The sequence below is a fragment of the Eumetopias jubatus genome, unplaced genomic scaffold, assembly GCF_037043125.1.
Source record: "Eumetopias jubatus isolate StellerSeaLion01/CBP00866 unplaced genomic scaffold, mEumJub1_p1.0 scaffold_1, whole genome shotgun sequence".
Classification (NCBI taxonomy): domain Eukaryota; kingdom Metazoa; phylum Chordata; class Mammalia; order Carnivora; family Otariidae; genus Eumetopias; species Eumetopias jubatus.
This window is the reverse complement of record NW_028274807.1, coordinates 22,690,409-22,717,639: the sequence shown is the minus strand read 5'-3', so window position 1 is coordinate 22,717,639 and position 27,231 is coordinate 22,690,409. Positions and strand designations below refer to the sequence as shown.

At 35.7% G+C, this 27,231-nt stretch overlaps 1 pseudogene; it reads right to left on the bottom strand.

Moving 5' to 3' along the window:
* Nucleotides 1-7,639: 7,639 nt before the first annotated feature.
* On the bottom strand, nucleotides 7,640-8,205 carry LOC114218972 (ADP-ribosylation factor 1 pseudogene; annotated as a pseudogene).
* Between the last annotated feature and the right edge of the window lie 19,026 nt (nucleotides 8,206-27,231).

The following is a 27,231-nucleotide window of genomic DNA, read 5'->3' as shown; positions in this document are numbered from 1 at the left end:
CGTTCAGGGGGGGGAAAGAAGTTTGTCCCTGTAAATCCCTTCTGGTTGAACTCTCACCCTTTCCCTCAAGGAACATTTTATACCATGTAGGCCAATCCTCCATCTGTTGTTAGGATGGAGCGAGAAGATCCATATTCATCCATATTTTATACATTAGTAGAATTACTTTCTTTCTCTATATTTAAATATTATTTATTATAATGTTTTCTTCTTGCACCTTGATGGATTATCTTGCTCACCTCCTGTGAAAATACATACACCTCACTTTGGAGACAACTAATTGAGGGAATACAGAGAAAAAATTAAACACAGCCAACCAAGGGTATACACCAAGCTTTTTGAATGGTATCAGGAGACTTTCAAACTGTCTTAGTAGGAGATCTAGTAAGTCAGCTTTTGGTAATAAGGAAGTTGTCGAATTCCAGACTTGTTATGGATATAGACTAGTTATTCTGTTCTGTTGCTACCTTTGGATAGGAAGGTAGTTTCCAGAAAACTTCACATCAAATTATCCCATAAGGGCGCCTGGGTGGCTCAGTTGGTTAAGCGACTGCCTTCGGCTCAGGTCATGATCCTGGAGTCCCGGGATCGAGTCCCACATCGGGCTCCCTGCTCAGCGGGGAGTCTGCTTCTCCCTCTGACCCTCTTCCCTCTCATGCTCTCTATCTCTCATTCTCTCTCTCTAATAAATAAATAAAATCTTTAAAAAAAAAATTATCCCATAATGTGTGACAATATTCTTTCACATAGATAAAGGCCTAATGTTGTCAATTTCTGTCTAAAAGAAGAAGATGCACAATGTGATCTTGGCTTAATTTAAACTTTAGCTTAACTACAAAGGCATCGGACAACTTAGAATAATTTTAGTATATGAGTGGAGTACTAATTTATTCAATAAATATTTCTCTTTTTTTTAAAGATTTTATTTATTTATTTGACAGAGAGGGAGAGAGAGAGGGAGTACAAGCAGACAGAGTGGCAAGCAGAGGGAGAGGGTGAAGTAGGCTCCCTGCCGGGCAGGGAGTCCAATGTGGGGCTCGATCCCAGAATCCTGGGATCATGACGAGAACCAAAGGCAGATGCTTAACTGACTGAACCACCCAGGAACCCTTCGATAAATATTTCTTGAGTACCAACTAATATCTAGTACTTTTACAGTAATTAAAAAAATAAGTATTTTTTCCTACTTGAAATTAAAAAAAAAGGAAAACTCATCTGACCTAACAGAGCCCTCAGCTAAGAAGAACAAAAGGTCAAATAATAAGCAGAGAGAGATTGGTGTTATTTTCTATGGGGTTTTAAGGGACAGCTTATCTAATAAAGTAATGTTTGAACAGACTTGATGGAGAGGTGGGAGCAAGACAAGCAGGTGTCCAAAGGAAATGTATCCCAGCTGAAAGAATAGCAAATGCAAACTAATACACCAAAGCAGGAGTGAACTTGGCAAGTAAGCCTGGAGGCTGGAGAGGGGTAGAGTGGTAGGGTGTTAAGTCAAAAAAGAAAGAGAGAGTGGTGGGGGACAGATCTACCAATTCCTGTAGGATAATTTTTTTTTTTTTTGAGAGACAGATGATAAGGAACTGTAAGGGTTTGAACAGAGAGATATAATATTATGTGGATATTTTAAAAATGGAAATCATTCAGAATTGGAACTACAGAAAGTAAGAGTAGAAGCTGGGAAAATAGTTTGCAGGACATTACAACCCTAGAATTAGACAGTGATTGCTTAGAGCAAGTCAGTAACTAAAGATCTTGAGAACTAATTGGATTGGATCTTGGCTTTATTTCAAAAGCATAACAGACTAAGACAGACTTAAGAGCATGTACACTAGAGACAGACTGCTTTGGTTTAAATCCCAGAACTGGCTGTTTCATGTTTTATAGTCAGATGCTATTTAAACTTCCCATGATCCCTTGTCTATAAAAAATGAATAATTACGTTTCCTACCTTAGTTATCGTAAAAATTCATTGTTAACGTGTGTGTTTATGTGTGCACACATAAAGTGTGTGTTTATATGAGCAGAGCAGCTAGGACAGTATAATTACATAGTAATCATACAGTGTTTGCTACTAATACATAAGGAAGGAAAAAGAGGTGAGTCCATGATGAGTCCATGGTCTTGGTAGGAGCAACAGGAAGAATGGAGTTGTTATGTACTGAAATGGGGACAATTGAAGAAGTAAGTTCAGGGAGAATGAAAACAGAAATGCAGATGCAGGTATGATAAGTTTGGGATGACCCAGAAGCACGGAAGTGTTTTGTGTAGGTATATTTCAGATAAGGAATATAGACTAAGAAAAATGAAGTGCTCAAAATGTAGGAAAGGAATCAGTAAAAGTGGCTGAAAGATGAGGGTAGATGAAAATTGGGAGGGCATAGGTCTTGGATACTAGGTGGATCCTAGAATTTTATTTCTGATTCAATATACTTTCCCAGTTTTTTTTTTTTAAATATCTTTGAGAAGAAAGATGAAGTTGTGATATAGTCCTTGAGATTATAATTGGAATGCATACAGACAAGAAATAGTAAGTAGGCTCTCTGAGAGGGAAGGAAGTTGAGGTTACCAGCCATGAGTTAAAAGTGGGATCAGTTGGTAGGGCTATGTGTTTTCCTCCAGTCACTCTGAGTCACTCAGATGCTACAACAGAACAGGTAGAGAGTCACACTTAACTAAGGTTGGAATTTTTCTAAAGTAGAAAATTGCATAAAGGAAAACAAAAGAGAGAAGGGGATTGCAAATTCATGCAATAGAGTGATTATAAAGAAACCAAGTCAGGCAATAAAGAAAATAAAGACATGGTGGGGATGAATACCAGTTGTAGGTCAATGGGTTGAAGGAAGTTCAGATGGAAAAAAAGAGGTTTTTAGAAAACTGTAACAAAAAAGAATGAAAATGAAGATAAGAGGCAGTGATTAGAGAATGGAATGGTTGAAGCTGATATTAAGGAAGGGGTATGGCTGCTGGAAATAACAAGACTAGAGCATGACCACAGATTGAATGGCTGAAGAGCGAGATCATTGGAGTTGAGGCACTTAAAAAATTTCTGGAGTTAAGGAACTAAAAAAAAAAAAAAAAAAAAAAAAAAAAAAGGACTTTTAAAATTAATACTGAAATCACCAAAATTTTTAGTGAGAATTCTGTTGATTCTATTGGGGAGATAATATGACAGTTTGTATTTCAAACAGGAAACTTATGGGAAATAAAATCAGGATTGGAAAATTGAGTTATTTTGCTATAATTTTAACAGGTGGTGAACAGGATTTTTATCATATTGGCATCAGAAAAACGTCAAGGTGGTAGAGGCTATATGGTGGACATAGTTTACATAGCTAAGGCAAAACATTCCATCAGAGAGACAGTAGAGGAGACTATAAGTGGGAAATTCCTGTAAATGGTTACTTTATTAACAATAATACCCTAATTCTATTTTCCCTCTATAGCACTTGACAGTTTTTACAGCACTTACCCTGATTTCATTTGACCTTTACAACAACTCTGCAAAAAATGGGAAGATAGTTTTATAGTTATGATGGGGCGGGAGGTTTTGAGATGTTAAAAGTCAAGATCAGAAACTTGTGGTTACTAAATACATAGAAAACTCAAAATTTTTCTGAATAAATACTTTGATATTTGCTCTGAAACACTGTTTATTTCACTTTTTAAAAATTTATTTATTTACTATTTGAGAGAGAGAGAGATTGAGAGAATGAGTGGGAAGAGGGGCAGAGAGAGAAGCAATCTCTCTGCAGAGCAGGAATCCTGATGTGGAACTCCATCCCAGGACCATGCGATTATGACCTGAGCTGAAGGCAGACTCTAAACCAACTGAGCCACCCAGGAGCCCTGTTTATTTCACTTTTAAGTCAATATTTGTTTACATTTTATAGCACTCGATCTCAAGCTAAGTAGAGTTAGTGATGTTGAAATACAGCATACTAGGATGTTAGAAACATTTATGACATTCCAAGATAATGGTAGGACTCAGCTTGTGAAAATTCCATGCAGAAGCAGAATAAATTTTGACAACTATGTAGATAGATAGATAAGCATGTACATAGATAGATGATAGATAGATAGATGATAGATAGATAGATAGATAGATAGATAGATAGATAGATAGATAATCTGAAGAATGAACATAAAATATAGATTGAGGGGGATTTTTATGAAGCAATGAAAATAATCTCCTTTGAAATTTCATAATATAATTTTAAAAGTTTAGATAGTAGATGCTTTTTAGATAACAGTATCTTTATTATAGTACTATATAATATAGAACATTGTGCTGCAGAATAATATTACATACTTGAAAACATTTTATATTTTTGCTTCAGGAAAATAGTTTCAACTTCATCCTCTCCCAATATGCTTCAATTTTCCTGCTATTCAGATCATGTGCTTCAGAATAACTTGGGCATATTCTGTCTATGATGCAGATAATTTACTGAATGTATGGAAACTCCAGATTCTTCATCTGTAAATTAAAAACTGGGGATAACCTTGTATAACTCCAGGGTTGTGATGAAGAGTAAAGGAGAGAATGCATATAAGTCCTAAGCACAATGTCTCTGTTTTAGCAAGTACTTGATAAATGATAGTTGCTGTTATTACGGTATACTATAAATATACTTATAGTATACTGTATATACTTATTCAATTTTTACAATTCCTTCCTGCCTCCAAAGTTGCAAAGTAAATCATATTTTCATATATTAACTGTTTTTTTAATGTTTAAAGCAACATGCTTGAGCATAAACTATTTCTCAGCGATTTATAATTATTTCCATGTCATTTATTCTGGTAATTTGAAATAAGACTCTTATTTGTTTAATGCTTGCTCTAGTTTAACATATAAATTTCTTTTTCCTCTTTGCATTAAAAAATATATTTTACTTCTGAAATCAACTTCAACCTTCTTCTGGATTTTCCTTTCCCTCAGGTGAAATTAAATGAGGACAAAAGTAAGTCCAAAACAATAACTTTTGCTGTGTGTACTCCGAATGATAAAGAAAATTACAAATATGGGGCAAATCAAAAGGGTAAAATAAGATGGTGAAATGAATTCTAATATATCAAAAATCACAATAAATGTAAGTATAAATAAATGTTCTGCTTAACAAATTGAATATTGGGAAGTTGATTATCTCGCTGGTTCTCCCAGAAGCAAACTTAGCAGACAAGGATTTAAGTACATGTCATTTTTTGGTGTTTTCATGAACACAAACAAAGAAGTGGGAACTGGGGAAGCAGTCAGCAAAGAATGTGCATTCAGTTGCTAAAGAAGAAAACAAGTAAAATTTTATCCTAAGAAAAAAACAAAACAACCACCTCTGGGAAACTGTGAAAAACATACGTATCAGAATTACCTACTAGAGGACTGAGGGAGCTGGGGTATTTATACACCTATTCTGGAAAGTTAGTGACTAAGAGATGTCTTTGAAGTTGGTTTTGGCAAGGAAGTATTTCACTCCTCATATCCAGGAAAGAAACTTTCAGCTTTCTGTGAGATGTGATGTCAATAGTTCAAAGTCTTCTGATGTTGAATCTGCTGTCTTAGCTACTGTATGTGTGGGGGTGGGGGTTGGGGGTTCAGGGGGTCCCTTATATGCTATACCCAATATAAACAATCAACACACCCAGAAGATAAGATCACACAAATTTAAAAATGGAACATGGAAAATATACAAGCAAAAAGAAAATTGCCAAACCAGTAATAATAGCCAAAAGGAAAAACAAACTAGTAATAAAGTATTAAAACATATCAAACTGAAAAGTCAATATGCCAGATTTTAAAATCATTCCAAAATTTTATGCATCCAGTATTATATTTTCACAATATATAATTATAGCAAAGATCAAAATACAGGATAAAAGTATATTGCCAAATCTACCATTCTGTTGGGTCACTATGGTTGATATAAAAATTAAACAAATTTAGTGAAGACAAAGAGAAGATGAAAAGACTATAAATAAAATCCATCTAATAAATAGCCACTATAGCTCCACAAATAAAATACACAGTATTTTTATACATTCATATGTGCGTATCAGTCTACCTCTCAAATCACGATTTCCACCATCAAAAAAAAGCTATTCAATGGGATCATTGTATTGAAAAAAAGACACAATAGATTTAGGCGTGAGGGTAAAACCCTATGCTGAAAATCTATAGAGTTTGAGGGAAAAGTAAACAGCAAAAAGGGATATAATTAATACATAAAGCCACACCAAAAAATTATAAAACAGGTCTTTGTCTCAGCAAATTTCTAAAATCAGGGTTAATAGAAACTATTTCATAATTTTTGTAAGTGAATGAGACTTTCGAATAAGGAAAACCCATAAGATTTTTAATTCAGTTTATCATATTTGAGACCTATTCCAAGCAGTTACACTTTATGTGAAATAAAATTACAATAAAAACTACTGTATGGAACATTAAGCTGAAAGATCATAGATTGGACTCAATATAGTCCCAAGTTTTAATCAACAGTGTTGTGTCCTGATCTGGAAAAATAAAACATTCTTATTTTATGTATTAACATCTCTGGGATGGTTTCACCAGCACAATTGTGTGAACCTTGTCTCAGACCAAATTTCAGAGTGAACTGGACTGTATTTCAAATAAAAGATCGTCTCAGATTTTGCAGAATTTTGTAAGCTAAAGTTTTTGATATTAGAACCACTTTAATCATTAGGATATGTATTATTTTTGAAGTGAATTCTTATTCTAGGCTAACAAGAGGATGTTTATAAACAGATAAAATCTTATCATTAATGTAGATATTAAGAGAGGAATAGTTATTCATGTATTCATAAAATTAAATTCACAAAGGAAGTTATCGGTACATACAATCAAAATAATTAAGGTACTATCTGTGAATTAGGGTTTGAGGTACAAAACGATTTAAGATACAAAATGAATTATGACGAGAATGGAAAAGTACAAAATAAATGAAGCAATATGCGAAGGAAGTAATTTGCATTGATAGGAATATCAGACCATGGGCTTTATTATCATTACTCTGTCAAAATTATTTTAGTGTGGTTTTCATAAAGTTAAAGAGTTTCAATGAATAAAAATAATTGTGTCTTAGTGCAAAAGTAAGCCTCATCTTTGGGGTGAATATTTTTAATTTCTTTATATGGGTTAGAGAAAATATATTTATCATATAATTTATGACTGTGTCACCTTTTTTATGTGTCACATATTTTAAAAGTAGTATTCAGAGATTTGGAATACAGTATCCTTCATATAGTCCCCTCCCCTTATAAAGTACAAAAAATTACCTGAGGGAAGAAAGAGATTTACTTTTGTTTGCCATATTAATTAAACACCTATATGCATTTTAATTCCTTAAGTATATATTTAATAAATTAAATAAATCCTTAAATAATCAATATTTTAAATTTATCAAACAAGTAAAAACTAAGAAGTCTACTTACTACCTTAAATAAAAACTACCTTAAATAACAAGCTACCTTAAATAAAAACTCGGCTGCGGGCTGTGCCTGCACATTACAGCATGCTGCAGCACGCTGTGACAGACAGGACCCTGGAGACAGCTTCTGCCATGCATACCCTTTGAGAGTAAGGGGGAGGCGGGGGGGTGGTGAGAGGGAGGGGGAGGAGTGTGGCTCACTTCTGGTCCCAGAGCTGATTGGACAGCCTGTCCAGTGCTTCATAGAGCCAGTTGGCTGGTGGCACAGGTGGCCTGAATATATCAGTTTCTGTGGCGCAGGGAGTGCAGACCCAGCTCATCCATTGTGTTGGCCACATTCATGGTTGGGGCGGTCTTGTTTGTTCTCGAACACCGGCGTTGTGGCTGAGCTCATCCTGCACCAGCATGGTCATGAGCTCCTCATGGGTCCCGTTCACAAGCTCTCTGTAGTTGCTGTCAACCACAAAGATGAGATCTTGTGTGGTCTGGAAGCAGTGGCACCACAGAGGGCGGGGCTTTCGTGGCTGCCCACATCCCACCTAGTGAATCTGAAGTTCTTGTACTCTATGGTTTCCACATTGAAGCCTATGGTGGGAGTGGCCGTCACGATCTCACCCAGCTTCAGTTTCTACAGGATGGTGGTCTTCCCCACAGCATCCAGACCCACCATGAGACTGCACACTTCTTCTTTGCCAAAAGGACCCTTGAAGAGGTTTGTGTAGATAGTCCCCATGTTGTAGGCTGGTGGGAGCGACATTGGTCAGAGAAACCCTTGGCGGCCAGCAGATGTGGGGAGGCTGCAGCTCTGAGCTAGGCATTGGTTTCACTCCCCCTAAGATTTTTTTTTTAATTTTTTATTGTTATGTTAATCACCATATATTACATGATTTGTTTTGGTGTAGTGTTCCATGATTCATTGTTTGTTCATAACACCCAGTGCTCCATGCAGAATGTGCCCTCTTTAATACCCATCACCAGGCTAACCCATCCCCCTACCCTCCTCCCCCCCTAAGATTTTAACCCTTTAATCTCATGTTCTTCTTTCTGTTCTAGTACCCCATCCAGGATAGCCTATTACATTTATTCATAATATTTCTATAGGTTCTTCTAGGTGGTGAACAGTTTCTCAGACCTTCCTTGTTTTTGATGACCTTGATAGTTTTGAAGAGCACTGGTCAGGTTTTTGGTAAACCCTTCATCAGTTTAATTTTGTCTGATGTGTTTCTCACCTCAAACTGGGATTATGCATTTGTGGGATAAAGACTTTAGAGGGAAAGTTCTGTTTTTTTCATCTTTTTTTAATGTTAAATTATTTTTTATTTTTGTTAAATTTTATTTTATTTTATTGTTATGTTAGTCACCATACAATACATCATTAGTTTTTGATGTAGTGTTTCACGATTCATTGTTTTCGTATAACACCCAGTGCTCTATGCAGTACATGCCCTCCTTAATACCCCTCACCGGGCTAACCAATGACCCGAAACCATACCCTCAGTTTGTTTCTCAGAGTACATAGTCTCTCATGGTTCATGCCCCCCTCCGATTTCCCCCCCTTCATTTTTCCCTTACTACTGTCTTCTTTTTTTTTTTTTTTTTAACATACAATGTATTATTTGTTTCAGAGCTACAGGTCTGTGATTCATCAATCTTACACAATTCAGAGCGCTCACTATAGCACATACACTCCCCAGTGTCCATCACCCAGCCACCCCATCCCTCTCACCCCCCACCACTCCAGCAACCCTCAGTTTGTTTCCTGAGATTAAGAGCCTCTTATGGATTGTCTCCCTCACTTGTTTCATCTTGTTTCATTTTTTTCCTTCCTTCCCCTATGATCCTGTCTTGTTTCTCAAATTCCTCATATCAGTGAGATCATATGATACTTGTCTTTTTCTGATTGACTTATTTGGCTTAGCATAATACCCTCTAGTTCCATCCACGTTGTTGTAAATGGAAAGATTTCATTTTTTGATGGCTGCATAATATTCCATTGTATGTATATACCACTTCTTCTTTATCCATTCATCTATTGATGGACCTCTTGGTTCTTTCCATAGTTTGGCTATTGTGGACATTGCTGCTAAAACATTGGGGTGCATGTGCCCCTTCGGATCACTATATTTGTCTTTGGGGTAATACCCAGTATTGCAATTGCTAGATGGTGCAGTAGCTCTGTCTTCAACTTTTTGAGAAATGTCCATACTGTTTTTCAGAGTGGCTGCACCAGGTTGCATTCCCACCAACAGTGTAGGAGGGGTCCCCTTTCTCTACATCCCCACCAACATCTGTCGTTTCCTGACTTGTTAATTTTAACCATTCTGACTGGTGTAAGGTGGTATCTCACTGAGGTTTTGTTTTGGATTTCCCTGATGCCGAGTGATGTTGAGCACTTTTTCAAGTGTCTGTTGGCCATTTGGATGTCTTCTTTGCAGAAATGTCTGTTCATGTCTTTTGCCCATTTCTTAATTGGATTATTTGTTCTTTGGGTGTTAGTTTGATAAGTTCTTTATAGATTTTGGATACTAGCCTTTAATCTGATATGTCATTTGCAAATATCTTCTCCCATTTTGTGGATTGTCTTTTGGTTTTGTTGACTGTTTCCTTTGCTGTGCAAAAGCTTTTTATCTTGATGAAATCCCAATAGTTCATATTTGCCCTTGCTTCCCTTTCCTTTGGCAATGTCTCTAGGAAGACTTTGCTGCAGCTGAGGTCGAAGAGGTTGCTGCTTGTGGTCTACTCAAGGATTTTGATGGATTCCCGTCTCACATTTAGGTCTTTCATCCATTTTGAGTCTATTTTTGTGTGTGGTGTAAGAAGATGGTCCAGTTTCATTCTTCTGCATGTGGCTGCCCAATTTTTCCAACACTATTTGTTGAAGAGACTGTCTTTTATCCATTGGACAGTCTTTCCTGTTTTGTCGAAGATAAGTTGACCATAGAGTTGAGGGTCCATTTATGGGCTCTCTGTTCTGTTCCATTGATCTATGTTCCTGTTTTTGTGCCAGTACCTTACTGTCTTGATGATGTTTTTGTTTGTCCTGGAAGCTTTTTAACTTTCCTTCTATTTTCAGTTACACCCTAGCTGGATACAGTATTCTTGGCTGCATATTTTTCTCGTTTAGTGCTCTGAAAGTATCATGCCAATCCTTTCTGGCCTGCCAGGGCTCTGTGGATAGGTCTGCTGCCAATCTAATGTTTCTACCATTGTAGGTTACAGACCTCTTGCCCCAAGCTGCTTTCAGGATGTCTCTGAGACTTGTCAGTTTTACTATTAGATGTCGGGGTGTTGGTCTATTTTTATTGACTTTGAGTGGAGTTCTCTGTGCCTCCTGGATTTTTGTGCCTGTTTCCTTCCCCAAATTAGGGAAGTTTTCCACTATAAGTAGTTCCAATATACCTTCTGCCCCTCTCTCTCTTTCTTTTTCTCCTGGGATCCCAATTATTCTAATACTGTTTCATCTTATGGTATCACTTATTTCTCGAATTTTGCCCTCATGATCTAGTGGTTGTTTATCTCTCTTTTTCTCAGCTTCTTTATTCTCCATCATTTGGTCTTCTGTATCACTAATTCCCTCTTCTGCCTCATTTATCTTAGCAGTTGGAGCCTCCATTTTTTATTGCATCTCATTAATAGCCTTTTGAATTCGACCTGGTTAGATTTTAGTTCTTTTATTTCTCCAGAAAGGGATTCTCTAGTATCTTCTATGCTTTTTTCAAGCCCAGCTAATATCTTTACAACCATCATTCTGAACTCTCATTCTGACATCTTACTAATGTCCATATTGCTTAGGTTCCTGGCAGTTGGTACTGCCTCTTGTTCTTTTTTTGAATTGAGTTTTTCTGTGTTGTTATTTTGCCCAGAGGAGACTAGATGAATGAGAGAACAAAATACTATCAGGGTAGCAACAACCCCAGAAAAATATACACTAAACAAATCAGAAGTGACCCGAAATGGGGGGGGGGGGGAAGAAATGGAAAGAAAAAAAGAAGAATATAATCAGGCTGTTGAATAGATCAGAGCCACACACTAGGTTTTCAGCATATTTTGGTCTGTTAGAAGAAACTGCCTCCCCAAATTTTATAGAAAGAAAAACTTATATATGTACAAAAATAAGGGTAAATATGATGAAGGGTTGGAATATAACTATAGAGATGAAAATTATAAGAGATTTTATCAAAGGAATTGATAAGATAAGAAGTTGGTTGAAAAAAGAAGGAAGAAAAATTTAGAAAAAAAAGAAAGGAAGAGAAAATGATCAGGCAGGAGACTAGAACAAAGCCATACACTAGATATTTAGGGTATATTTTAGTCTGTTAGAAGAAACTGTATCCCAAAATTTAAAGACAGAAAAACTTATATATATATATATATATATATATACACACATACATATATATATATATATATATATACAAAAAATAAGGTTAACTACAGTGAAGGGACAGAATATGACTCTAAAATGAAAATTAAAAAAAGATTTTAAAAAAAGGAATTGATAAGATGTTGGTTAAAAAAGGGAAAAAGAAAAATTCAAAAAAAAATAGAAAAAGAAAAAATAAAGAAAATTTAAAAAATAAACTTTGAAAGACTAAAGAATCATGGGAAAAAAGCCATGAATTCTATTTGTTGTATTCCCCTAGTGCTGGGCTTTTTTCATTCTTATTGATCAGTAAACTTGGTCTTAGCTGTCTGTTCTGATCTTCTGGGGGAGAGGCTGTTGCAGAGATTCTCAATGTCTTTGCCTGAGGTGGAATTGCTCCATCTTTGCCAGGGGCCTGGCTAAGTAATCTGTTCAGGTTTGCTCTCAGGAGCTTTTGTTCTCTGAAGGCTTTCTGTACAGCTTTGGAGGATGAGAATGAAAATGGTAGCCTCCCAATCTCTGCCCCAGAGGATCTGAGAACTCAGGACCCCACTGCTCAGTAGGCCCCCAGAGAAAAGCAGTCAATCACTCCTGTCTCCCTGGTCTCTGGCCGCACTCCATGCTTACTTGGCCTGTGACCGAGCATTTCTATCTCTGGCACCCGACTCCATTTGGAGGTTCCAAACCCAGCAGATTCCTGCGGGGTGCTCCCGTGCCACTCCTCCCAGGGAAGAAAGGGGAGTCTCTCCTGATCTGCCACTTGTTGTGTCCCTGCTGGAAGAGTAGTGAGTGGCCTGAATATGTCGCAGATCACAGTTTATGGAAACCCCGAGCTGAGAGCCCACTTCTCAGTTCTGTCTTTGCAACTGACTTCCTTACTCCAATACCTGGGAGCTCTGCAGCACTAAGGCACCCCCAGTCTTCCTGTGACCCCAAGGGTCCTGAGGCCACACTGTCCCAGCAAGGGCTCCAACCTCCACTTAGCCATTGGAGCATCGTCCCTCAGCAGAGCAGACTTCTAAAAGTTCTGATTTTGTGCCCCATGCTCTATTACTTGCCGGTAGTGGCTGATGGAGGCTCCCTCCCCCCATGGTCTGTCTTCCCGAATATTGCCTCGGATTCACTTCTCTGCACGTTCTACCTTCCAGAAAATGGTTGCTTTTCTGTTCATAGACTTGCTGCTATTCTTTTCTTCAATCTCCTGTTGAGTTTGTAGGTGTTCTGAATGGTTGGATAACTATCTAACTGAATTCCTGGGACCAGACGAAATTTAGGTCTCCTCCTCCTCCTCCATCTTGCTCCTCCCTCCCCTGTTCTTCATATCTTATCAAGAGTACTTACTGTCAACATAACTTTTCACTGTTAATGCTGTCTTTCATCACTTGATTGAAGGAGTGTTTGTCTGTTTTCTCCAGTGTCAGGTTATTCTTTTATTCTCAACTTTCTATACCGTACCCTTTTTGCACACCACACACTTAAGGGGTGGGGACTTTAAGTTAGCCAAGTAATTCTATTGGCAAAGAAACAGAGAGCTTGATATGCAGGGGCATTGTATAACTAATAAACAACCTCTAGAAGACCAAACCTTCATTAATCTCTCAGGAGAATATTCTCCAATTTTTCTTAAATGTGACTTGGAGCATGACTAGACAGGGAAAATTCCCCAGAGGCAGAGGCAGAATGCACATTAGACAGAACAACGGAGTCATGTCTAAAGTGCTGTGTCCTACCCACTGACATTTGATAAATGCTTTGGATAAGGTGACTGTGTTTCTTCTTCTTCCTCTTTCTAAATGAATTTTTATTACAGTGTTCCTGTTCCTAATCCGTATTTGAACATGGGGTGTATAAACATATTACTTGTTTCTTAGCTGTCTAAACTAAATGTCCATATTGGATCTTGCTGAACATTATTCATTCTTCATGGATATTTAGTTACTATATTAACTTAGGATTTTCTTGCTGGAGAAAAAGAATTTGTTCCATGAGTGAGAAGTGAGTTCATAGATATTTGGATAGCTACAGAAATAAATTAACAACAACAAAAAAGGTCACTGTCCCTTTATTATCTTTCATAGTAACAGAATCTTAATTTTGAAATTTTATCCTGAGCATATCATTATCCAGAAAAAAAAAAAAAAAGATAACATTTCCTTTACTCCCTAGCAGGTAGGTATGGCCATAGGACTAAATTCTCCCCAATAAGATAGAAGTTGAAGAAAAAATTTTTAAATATATGCATTTTCATGTTTTTCCCATTAAATAAATGGGATTTGCCCCTCACCTTTGACTTCCCTGCCTTCTTTCTATATGGAATAAGAATGTATTGCAGAGTTGTTTTGGCATATGTGGATGAGTGCAAATCTATAAAAGGGCAAACCAAAAAAAAATAATAGAATTCACAGCCCTTGACAAAAATCTCCACTGGATGGAGATTTTAAGAGAAAAATACACATTTATCTTTTATAAGCTACAGATGTTTTTGGAACACAGTCTCATATAACCAAATTTTACATTAATTAATACAATTGAAAATTGCTTCAAAAGTGTATATGTACGTTCAAAAAGCAGAAAAGAACAAAAACATTTTTGGAACAGGGTACATGATGAATTTATTTAGACATTAATAAGTAAAATATAAGTAAATAAAGAAATAGAGTAGTTTTATTTTTTTAGAAATATAACTAAATTAACATGGAGCTCAGAAACAGACCCATATATATTTAAAACTACACATGAGGAGATGTTAAGCACATTTTCATGTGTCTGTTGGCCATTTGGATGTCTTCTTTGGAAAAATGTCTGTTCGTGTCTTCTGCCCATTTCTTGATTGGATCATTTGTTCTTTGGGTGTTGAGTTTTATAAGACTTTTATAGATTTTGATATGTCATTTGCAAATATCTTCTCCCATTCTGTCAGTTGTCTTTTGGTTTTGTTGACTGTTTCCTTTGCTGTGCAAAAGCTTTTTATCTTGATGAAACATTGCTCAGCATCAGGCAAATCTAAATCAAAACCTCAATGAGATACCACCTCACACCAGTCAGAATGGCTAAAATTAACAAGTCAGGAAATGACAGATGTTGGTGGGGATGTGGAGAAAGGGGAACCCTCCTACACTGTTGGTGGGAATGCAAGCTGGTGCAGCCACTCTGGAAAACAGTATGGAGGTTCCTCAAAAAGTTGAAAATAGAGCTACCATATGATCCAGCAATTGTACTACTGGGTATTTACCACATAGATACAAATGTAGGGATCCAAAGGGTATGTGCTCTCCAATGTTTATAGCAGCAATGTCCACAATACACAAACAATGGAAAGACCCGAGATGTCCATTGACAGATGAATGGATGAAGAAAATGTGGTATATATATACAATGGAATATTATGCAGCCATCCAAAGGAATGAACTCCTGCCATTTGCAACGACATAGATGGAACTGGAGGGTATTTTGCTGAGCAAAATAAGTCAGTCAGAGAAAGACATGTATCATATGACCTCACTGATATGAGGAATTTTTAATATCAGGAAACAAACTGAGTTTTGCTGGAGTGGTGGGGGTGGGTGGGAGGGATGGGGTGGCTGGGTGATAGACATTAGGGAGGGTATGTGCTATGGTGAGTGCTGTGAATTGAGTAAGACTGTTGAATCACAGACCTGTACCTCTGAAACAAAGAATACATTATATGTTAAAAAAAAAAAAAGTAGAAGAAGAAGAAGATAGCAGGAAGGGAAGAAGGAAGGGGGGAAAATCAGAGGGGGAGACTAACCATGAAAGACTATGGACTCTGAGAAACAAACTAAGGGTTCTAGTCGGAAGGGGTTGGGGGGATGAATTAGCCTGGTGATGGGTATTAAAGAGGTCATGTACTGCATGGAGCACTGGGTGTTATACGTAAACAATGAATCATGGAACACTACATCAAAAACTAATGATGTAATGTGTGGTGATTAGCATAAAATAATAATAATTAAAAAAACACACATGAGATAAAGTCACATCAGTGGGAAAGGGATAAACACTTCAGTCAATAGCAGTGGAACTGATTATAAATGTGGAAAAATTTATATTGAGTTTATATGCACATCAATTCCAGATGAAAAATAACATTAATATGAAAGACAGTATCTTAAGCCCTTTCAAAATATATGAGTGATTAATGACACACCTCCCAGTATGAAAATATCTTCAAACAAGATAAAAAATAACAAAGAGAATTGAAAAGATTGATAAATTGGAATATATAATAAAATTATTATTTATGTTAACTAAAGTGCCCCATGAAAAGATTGAAAATAAGATCACAAATTTATGTTGTTAAAAGCTGAAAATAAAAAACCCTAGAATATAAGATATATAAAAGAACTCAGGCAAAAGTCATCCCCTGAAACACTGGACTTCAACAGACTTTTCACAGAATAAAATCATGTCTAACCTCATTAATAAGCAGAAAAATGCAGGTAAAACCACAATGAGAAGTCATTTTATATCTAAGAAAAATTAAAAGGCCTGTAATGAGAAATGTTGGTCAAAATGTGAACCTTCCTAAGTACCTGTGTAAGTAACAATTGTGGGGGAAAAATGACAAGAGAAAGAAAATCTTTAGAAAGTAGTTTGGCAACATCCTAAAGAGTTGAACGTGTGCAAATTTCAAGACCCACAAATTCTGTTCCAGCTAGATATACAGGTACAGATATACATACAAATATCCGCATGTTCAGATCTATGATATCTATCCTCTATCTGTCCATCTACATTATAGACTAGAAACTTTTTCTTTTAAAGATTTTATTTATTTATTTGAGAGAGAGAGTGAGACAGTGAGAGAGTGTATGAACAGAGGGAAGATTAGAGGGAGAGGGAGAAGCAGACTCCCTGCTGAGCAGGGTGAGTCTCCATCCCAGGACCCCAAGATCATGACCTGAGCCAAGAAAATTTTGAATTCATGCATAAATATTCCTCTCTTTCTTTCCTCCTTTGCCTCCTTCTCCCTCCTTCTCTCCTTTCCTCCTTTCCTTCTGTTTCTCCCTTTCCCCTAAGTCCTTTCTTCTTTATTTTACCTTCTGACCCATTTGGCATTTTTATTTACTTAACGCCTGCTTGCAGAATACTCTTGTGCAAGCCCTGCCATTAAGTACAGTAGAAATACTACATTCAATCATCACAACTTAATGAGTTAGGTACAGTTACCATCCCCACTTTTCCAAATGACGAAAATAAAGCAGATAATTGATGGCAGCTCCCAAAGGAAATATAGTTGCTGTTGTTGTTTTTTAATTTGCTCCCACTTTTCTAAAGGCTACTATGTGTTATATAATTAGAAACAAGATTTCCCTTATTTCAAATTCTTCATTTACTATCCATAACATTCTTAGCTATTCTTCCCCTGGCATGCAATTTAGTTTTTACCTTAAAAATGTCTTAACATAAAATTTCTTTCTTGGAATCTCAATGTACGTGAAGTTGTTCTAGTTTTCTTTCATAGAACCTCTGATAGTTAGTGTTAATGTATTGTACACAAATAGAATGTAAATATAGAAATTTGTGTTTGTCATTATTTTTTGTACACGTATAATATAAAATATAATATGTATGTACTATAATATATAATTGTACCTATATAAAATATATAAATATATGGAGATTATAATATATAATGATATATATTATACCATATAATCATAATATAATGTAAATAAAGCATGTGTTTCATGTAGTTAATATCTATCTGACACCAGGTTGTAAAACTCCTTAATAGCATGTAATATTCTTGTTTTAAATGTTACTTTCTTCCTGTTGGCTAGCACAATGCCTATATAGTAGAGTCACTCAATACTCATGGTGTACCTAAACACTATAGTTACTTTCTGGGATTACACACTTTTTATTTCTTTTCTAGAACCATGCAGTGACTTGCCAAAAGCAGGTGGTTGTAGTTGCCTCAACAAAGAGGATTTTCGTATCACTAACATTGTTTGGAATTGTAGACACATGATGTTGATATAAAGCAGAATATTTTTTGGTCTGTTTCATTATTATTTATAAATTCTCTTCAATGCAAAGCCCCACTGGTTGCACTCAGGACAAAATGCTGCCACCCCTTTCCCATTCTACTCCACCACCCTTCCATCAGTCATGTTGGATGTTCTAGGTTGGAAAACTGATGCATGTTTATAGAATAAGATTTTCCTGTGGAATTTCAAAATTAGAACTGAGAATTACTTTTGAGTGTCTCACACTGTAATATTTAAAGTTTTGGTAGGGGTGGGTTAGGGATGATGTTAGAAACTAAGCATTCAGTCATGTGGCAGGCTCAACTCAGCAAAGACACAATAGTGAATGGAGAAACAGAGAGAATTTTTGATAAAACTTCTTACAACTATTCCTAAGACTAGTATGTTTTTATATAATTGAGTTCCTAAGAAGTCCCCAGTATCTTCATTCAAATCTTTATTTTGATTCATATATTTTAAGTTAGGTTTTGTGACATTTGGAACTTACTTTCCCTTTCAAAGAAAAGATGGTTTGGGTTATAACAGAATAAACAATTCATAATGTTTTAAAAATAACATTAAATTACACATAATGAGAAGTCTAAACCTTGGCTGTTCAAGAATTGATTCAAAGCCTCAGTAAGTCCTAAATCACCCAGGTTATTGCTCTCCACTCTTCCATCCTGCATGTGGTAGCAGTATCTTCCCTCATAGGTGAAATTCAAGTGTTGTGTCTGAAAGGAACAGATCCAAACATGACAGCTTTCCAAGCAGGAAGAAGATGAGGAATTGAGTACAAAAGTTTTCTTCTTTCAACACCCACTTTTATTAAAGTGGAAATTTTTCTCTGAGTCCCTCTCACCCTAAATAGTCTTCTCACACAGCTCATTGGTAAAAACTGAGTTGCTTGGCTACTGTTATCTGCAGGAAGTTTGGGGAGACACACTTCAATAGTCTTCAGTCTGTCATGGAAGGCTGTTTTTTGCAAGAAGAAAGGAGGAGGAAAATGGCTGCTAGGGAGACAAGCATCTGACATTTACCTGTTAATATACTATTGTAAGAAGCCTTTGTATTTAAGATGTTAAAGGAGAGAGATTTTTATTATTTATTTATTTATTAAATATTTTATTTATTTATTTGACAGAGAGACAGCGAGAGAGGGAATGCAAGCAGGGGGAGCGGGAGAGGGAGAAGCTGGCTCCCTGCTGAGCAGGGAGCCTGACGCAGGGCTCGGTCCCAGCACCCTGGGATCCTGACCGGAGCTGAAGGCAGACGCTTAAGGACTGAGCCAGCCAGGTGCCCCAAGAGAGAGATTTTTAATGAGGAAGATGATTCGTCATCTTCTACAATTCCCTGAATCCTCCATCTCCCTCTATGTAAAGGATAAAATATTTCCAGTTAACACATGAAGATTGTGACCACTTCAAAAAGTTATGTATTTATTGAACAGTATACCATGGGATTTCTGAAGGAACCAGACATAACAGTCAAATACTGTTCCCGATGTGGATGAAGAATAAGTAAGTGAACAGTGACCTGGGCTTGGTAGCAATGGAGCAATTACTAAGCCATGACCCTGGAGGAAAGAAAGAGAGAGCAGTAATAATAACTTGTTAGGAGAGAATTGCACAATATAGGATCCCCTGCGAGTAGCAGTGACATTCGTTTAAGATACAGTCAGTTCAAGGCAACCACAGAGGGAGGGAACCAGGGGTATGAGTACCCTGACCTCTCTCTACTTCCTGTCAGAGCACCTCACTGACTGAGCCCAACTAGAACACCAGAGTTCAAGGATGCTCACTGATGTCAGGGGTCAGTCTCACGTGGCAAGTGAGAAGGTAGACAAGGCTGGAGAGTGAATTAAAGGTAGCAAAGGGAAGATAGATTGCACAGCAAGAAAAGCACCTGCATGGTGAGACATTCAAAGGAAGAAATATCTACATTCTGTCCCCATGACTGCTATTAAGTTCACTGCTCTAGAAGGAGCCACTATCAACAATATTTTATATTCTGGCATATAAATACTAAGAAAAAAACTAGCTAACAATTTTTGTTTTAAAAGTGCAAAGTTGACTTTTTCCAAAAGAAAGTGAATCTACATTAAGTGTACAGAATTCCAGAAATATTATGATCTGTGCTAAGTATCTGAATCAAAAAATTCAACTATGAACCACTTGCTCAGTGAGGCTCGATTCAACCCCATATCCTTTCACCAGCGACCTTAATTTCTCCAAATCCTAGTGTAATTTTGGTGGGATTAATCTCGCTGACTTTTAATTCTTCATTACCTTCTTTTTACTCAGTTGTACATTTTCTCTCTTTCCACCACCATACTATATTATGCCCAACTCAGAGCCCTTTTTTACTTTTGATGGTTTAGAATTTTAACACTACATTTGTGCTCTATCAGTAGTAATCTTTAGTGTACATATTTAAGTAAATGTTTTTATATTCAGTGCTTCTGGCCTTTGGCCACAAAAGGGAAAACCTTAACAAATTTTAAAAACCTAGGAAATACATGTGCTTTTTCTTCGTATTATCCTTAATGTTTCTATCTAGGCATTAATTTCTAATGTTTTTAAAAATTAATTTCTAATGCTTTAATGATGGACATTAGTCATAATTACTGTTCTTGTGTATAATAGTTAAATTACTACTATATTTGGTCTTTTTTGTATTAATATATATATATTTTTTATTTTAAGTAATCTCTACACTGAGCGTGGGACTCAAACTCAAGACTTCAAGATCAAGGGTCGGATGCTGTACCCCCTGAGCCAGTTAGGGGCCCCCTGTATTGAACTTTCACGTCACCTCATCCTCCCACATAGGTTCACACCTGACAGTCTTTAGTGGATTTTAAAGTGAAGGTGTGTTGTATATGAGCTTTCTTCATAGTCACCTATTTGAAAAATGCAATTTTTTTGCCCTCAGTTGTGTCTAATAATGCACCTGGATGAGGAATGTTTTGTTGACAGTTCTTTTTTTCTTAAAATTTAAAAGTTTTACTCTACTGACTTCTGGCATATATTGATGATAAAAAAAAAAAAACTTACTGTCAATTTAATTATCATTTTTTTCTATGATTTTTTTTTTTTCTTTTCCCTGTCAGGTCTTATGACCTGACTCTCTGTTGTTAATTGTCTTCAATTTTACTGCAAAGGGTCTTAGTATGGTTTTATTTGTGTTTATCATTCCCAGGACTCATCATATATTCTCAGTCTTAGGTTTCATAGCATTTAAAATCAGGAAATTCTAGGTTATTTTTAACTTCATATACTGTTTCTTTGACATTTCCTCTATTATTAGTCTCCAGACATCCTATTAGAGATGGGTTGTTGTTTCAAAATTTTGCTTATTTTTATTTTTTTTGTTTTTGTTTTTTTTCTTTATTTTTTGTTACTTTCTGTTACTGTGTTGATCTCAAGCAAATTCCTCAGAATTGTCTTTTGATATACTGATTAATTATGTATGGCCTATAGTTTTATCCACTCATTCTTTTTTTTTAATTCAATGGTCATATTTTCTCATTTTCAAGACTTCTGAGTTCACTTGATACTACATATATATTTGTAATTTCTACCCTATAATTTTTTCTTTTTATTAATGTTCTTCCACTTTTTCCCTGAAAATATCCCCAAAACATTTTTATTAAAGTCATTTTCAGTTTCCTCTATTGTTTTCATTTTATCTAGTGTAAATTCATCTTCAATTGATTTGGCTTGCTGTTTTCTTAATATCAGCTTGACTTTCCAAATTTTGGGTTATAAGTTCATACTGAGCAGGGGTTCTTTTTATTTTTGTTTATGGTGTTCTCTTTTAACTGTGTGTATGTGTGTGTGTGTGTGTGTGTGTGTGCTCATCCTTCCTCATAATGTGAATTTATATTTCATACTTATATTTCTCTTAACCAGAACTGGAACAATCTGATATGGTTGTTTCAGAGTTCTGCCACCCTGGTGATATACATGCATAACCCACCGAACATGGTTAGCTGCATGGTTGTATCTGCTTCATTCATTCCACCTGATTAAGTATCCACTTTATATAAGTCATAACTCCAACCAGAGATTCATCACAACTTTTTTGCATCTCCTTTCAGAGTAGGGAATCCATCCAATACCTTTATTTTATAAAAAATTCCAGGTCATGAATTTCAGAGAACTCTTAAATCCTGTTACCCAAAAACAGTCCTCACTTCCTTCTTCCTCTGTTTGTTTTCTGGCCCTGAAACTAGCAGGCTTGCATAATTAAACATAACTGTTGCTGTATGTTTATATTCTGTTTGGTCCTGGAAGATGTTTGTTTTGAAATTTTTTCTTTAAATAGTCTTTTTTTTTATAGTTTTTCTTATATCATTAAGTGCTTAGATTGGAGCATAGAAGTCAAATTATAACTTTTGATTCATTGTTTATTGGCTAATATTTTCTATGTGAAATATATCTATAATGAAATTAAATATGTTAGTCTACTTATTGAGAGAAAATGTTTTATAAGTAAAAATGTGCAATGTTCTGTTTTCTTTTATAGATAGATGAAGCAATTACCCTTGGGAACTCTACTACTTAATCCTATGCATGGATGATATATGAAATATAGCTTCTGTAATGAATAAGATGTTAATTATGGAGATTTACAGATTAAATGGGATAGAATGTATTGCATTGGCAATGTAATGACTATAATAGATATTTAGGGTGATGCACTACATATTTTATTTCTGTGAGGTATTTTTCTACAGTGTTAAAGAAATCATAGGTAGGTAAAACCTATTGGGTCATCTGGATCATCACCTTGACATGCAGGGTATTCTCCTCAGCATATTTTTTAGGAATTTTTCAAGTTTTAAATAACATAAGCTATAGTTCTTCATAAGTGGTTCCATAGCCAGAGCAATTTTTTTTAAATTGATAATAGTCAAGTAACAATATAGAAATATGCAGACTGTACTTTCTCCTCTCAAAGTTGCACAGGTGAGCACAATAGTTGTGTTTATTAGAACACAATCACTCATTCATAACTTCAGATTTGGGAGAAAGTCTTAAGGTCAGCAGTTCTATTGCGTCCATATTTCTAGCATCCTTAATAAAACATCTCCAGTAAGTAGTAATCCAACTTTAGTATCCACATTTTCAAATCAAATTATACCCCCATGAACTATGAGGAGAGGGGGAAATTATTAGAAAGCATTTTCTTGCTATGGCATCTGTTTGTTTGTTTGTTTGTTTGTTTTTTCATGACACTAGATAGAACACATTCAAGTCCTTGTCCAAATGTCCTCCCTTCAAATATGGGTTTGCAATTGTCGCTCTTAAGTGTCTCTTCTTATTAAATATCTTCATTGTCTCCCAAACTGCGTAAATTTCTTGGCTTTAATTTTCTACATCATTCTTTTACTTCTAGACATAAATTGCTCTAGTGTGTCAACATTTTTCTTAAACGTATTTCATGAACAACTTATCACAATATTCCAAATGAGTATAACCAGCCCAGAAAATACTGTACCTATTCTCTCCCTTGCTCTATACACTGGGGTATATTAAACTTAATCTATGATCTTTCTAAACAATCCCAATGTTATAGCATTCCAGATTTTCATCATTTCTTTTTCTACGTGCCTCCAAATTAACCAGCTAATGTTGCGCTCTACCTAGTCTATAGTCTGGGCTTAATCTTCTTCCTCTCTGAAACTCAGCCTACATTTTGCCTCTTCATCAACTCCTTGTCTTCCTAAATTCTCAGATATATTTGGCATCAGTTTAATGAACTTATCAAATTCAGTCAGTGCCTGGATACATAATTTGTCTGAGCTAGGAATCTTAAACTCATCTAGTTAGCTACAGGAGTTCTTACATTTTTTTTCCTTAATGTTTTCATTTACTTTGTTAATGTTTTCCTACCAATGTGATTTTCATCTCATTCCCAAATTACAGAGAAAATGGACTCAGGGGCGCCTGGGTGGCTCAGTTGGTTAAGCGACTGCCTTCGGCTCAGGTCATGATCCTCGAGTCCCGGGATCGAGTCCCACATCGGGCTTCCTGCTCAGCAGGGAGTCTACTTCTCCCTCTGACCCTCTTCCCTCTCGTGCTATCTCCCATTTTCTCTCTCTCTCAAATAAATAAATAAAAAAAATCTTAAAAAAAAAGAAAATGGACTCAAAGTAACATTTGAGGACTTTATCTTATGTTTCAGTGTGTCTTTGACCTTCTCTTCTAAACATCAGAACTACGGCTTCTTTGTTCATTTAATCCCTCCAGATATAGGCCAAGAGTTTTTGTTCCTGTCTTCTGTTTCTTATAAGTAGTCATTATATTCTAAAGTTTAGGTCTCCTAATACTATATTTATGGACTCCCGACATTTGTATTTTTTCTTGGGTATGAACTGTCCATTTTTCTTAACCTTTAGATGTGTTAATTTTGAAATTTCATCATTTCCATTTTCATTCTAATTTGGCCCATTTAAAATTATGTTTTCAGAGTATAATTTTCAAAATATTTTTTTGATTTCAGGTATTGACTTTATAACTATTTTCTCTGCTTTAAGTCTAGGACACATGTCCAAATCATTCATTTAGAATCACTAATTTCAAGTTATAGTGCTTTCATTTTACATTTTTTACCACACAATTCATCTTTCTTCTTCAAAATTAGCCTAGGACAATAATAGCCTTTATTGCTTTTACAGTATTCTGGGAAATAAAATTTTATACAAGGTAGGTCAGGAGTGGACTAAAAAGTTATTCTCTAAAAAGTCAGAGCATTCTATCAGTTTGATGTTTTAGCACTATTATGTCCTATCCCTATCCTAATTTAATGGTCTTCATTAAGTGCATATTCCTTGTATTATTTTACTTTACCAGTTTGTGGTATTTGTCCATTATATTTGCTATTGCTGCTGATTCTCTCCGTTCTGGATGGAGGGGATGGTGGGGAGGTTAATTAGCATCTTTTTCTTTTAATCATCATTTGCCATGAGCACATACTTGTCTCCTCTTATAAGGTAAGTGGGGATGTGGGAATGGGAGCAATAAATCTACATCTAACAGATAAAATAACTTTGTATTTCTGTTTCTAGCAATTTTATTCTGCTGCTCATATATCATCTGTGAATCTCTAGTGTTGCATCCACCACAGTTTAATTGCCTTGTAGGTTTTGTTTTGTTTTGTTTTGTTTGTCTTGGCCTATGTTCGCCATTTTAATATAAACATGTTGAATGGCAAATAGTATGTCCTTTTCACTGATACGTTTCTGGTTCCAAGAAAAGTTCAGGATCTTAATAGGATCTTAATAAAAACTTGAAAAAATAGACAAACTTTTCATCATATTTTAGCCATGTCTCTAACATTAAATTTGTCTCTTGGATTCATTTTATCACAGATATTAATTACAATTTATGCATTATTAGAACTAATATATGATGATCTGGATTATAATTCCTTTTCTTATATGAATGAAGTTCAGGTTTTTATTGATGTGCAGAGAGAGACAGAAACGGAAGTGAGGTGGAGGGAAGAGGAGGGGAGGGAAGAAGAAGAGAAAGAACTAGTTTATTTTTCTGTAGAGTCAAGTCTACCCTAGGAAGAGAAGATAAAGATCCCTAGTTTATAATCCTTTGAAATATAAACAAATTCTCAATGTTTACTACCACTTTGAAATGTAAACATGTACCACCAGGAAGATAACACTTTATAGGTCTCTGGAGATCTCTATCTATTCAATCACCCTTTAACTCTGCAAGCCTTGTTCCTTAACAGAGATTTTTCAAAACATTTATTTATTTATTTATTTGAAAGAGAATGAGAGACTGGGGGACAGAGAGAGAGAGAGAGAGAGAGAGCGCGCATGAGAAGGGGGGAGGGGCAGAGGGAAAGGGAGAAGCAGACGCCCTACTGAGCAGGGAGCCAGACACAGACCAATCCCAGGACACTGAGATTAGGACCAGAGCTGAAGGCAGATGCCCAACTCACCTTAGCACAGATTCTTGTCCATATTTTGGCCCTTCCAAATTCTTTGAATTTTAGAATTAGTTTGATAATTTCTACCAAAGGAAAAAAAAAGTCCGATGAGACTTGGAGATTGTATTAAATCTACTGAACACTCAATTGGGGGGGGAATTAAATGTTAACATTATTGAGATTTCTCACCTAGGAACAAGGTATATTTTTCTATTTCTTTAGGTCTCTAATTTCTCTCAGTAATGCTTTATAGGGTAGAGTGGACAGGTCATGCATAATATTTTGTCAGACTTATCCTTAAGCATTTTGTATTTTAAAGCCTTTGTAAATGTATTTTGTTAATTAATTCAGATTTTTCATTGTCACTGTATAAAAATACAATTGTTTTTGTATATTACTCTTGGATCCTGTCAACTTTCAAAATTCATTTATTAGTTTTTTTTAGTTTTAGCAGCTTTAGTGTATAAGCAATTTAGGGGAAAGGGACATTATTTTCCTTACCACAATGCCTTATATCAGATTACATCCTAAATTTATGAGTCTTTATTATGAATAAATATTGGATAATTTCAAATATTTTTCTGCATCTATGAGATAATTTTATGTTTTTGTTTTTTAGTTTCTCAATATGGTTAATTACATTAAATGATTTTAAATGTGAAACCAAATTGGCATTTCTAAAATAATGATCATGGTAAAATATCTTTTTTACATATTATTGGATTCTACTTCCAAAATTTTAATAAACATTTTTTTTGCATCTCTATTCAAAAGGGATACTGAACTATAGTGTTTTTTTTCTTACACTGTGTTTGGTCTTGGTTTTAAAGTAATGATGGTTTCATAGAAGGCGTGTTCCACCCTCTTCAATATTCTGAGTTTTTGTAAAAGTACTATTATTTCTTCTTAAAAGTTCTCTAATGGGGGAGCACCTGGGTGGCTGAGTCTTTTAAGCCTCTGCCTTCAGTACAGGTCCTGATTCCAGGGTCCTGGAATCTATCCCCCTGTGGGGTTCCCTGTTTCATGTATACTTCAAAATAGTGTGTGTGTTGCTGTTGTTAGTTAGAAAGTTTCATAAATGTCAATTAGGTCAAATTGGTTGGTAGTGTTGTTCAAGTATTCTATATTCTCAATGATTTATAAAAATATTTTTGAGTACAATTGACACGTGATGTGACATTAATTTCAACATAGTCAGTCAACAACTCTATAGGTTTTACTGTGCTCAGCACAAGTGTAGCTACCATCTGTCACCATGCAATGCTATTATAATACCGTTGACCATATTCCATGCGCTGTACATCTCATTCCTGAGTCTTATTCATTCCATTCCATAACTGGAAGCCTGTACCTCCTGCAACTCTTTACCCATTTTGTCCAACCCCCTACTTCTCTTCTGTTTGGCAACCATCAGTTTGTTTTCTGTATTTATGGGTTAGATTCTACTTTTTGTCTGTGTATTCATTTCTTTTGCTTT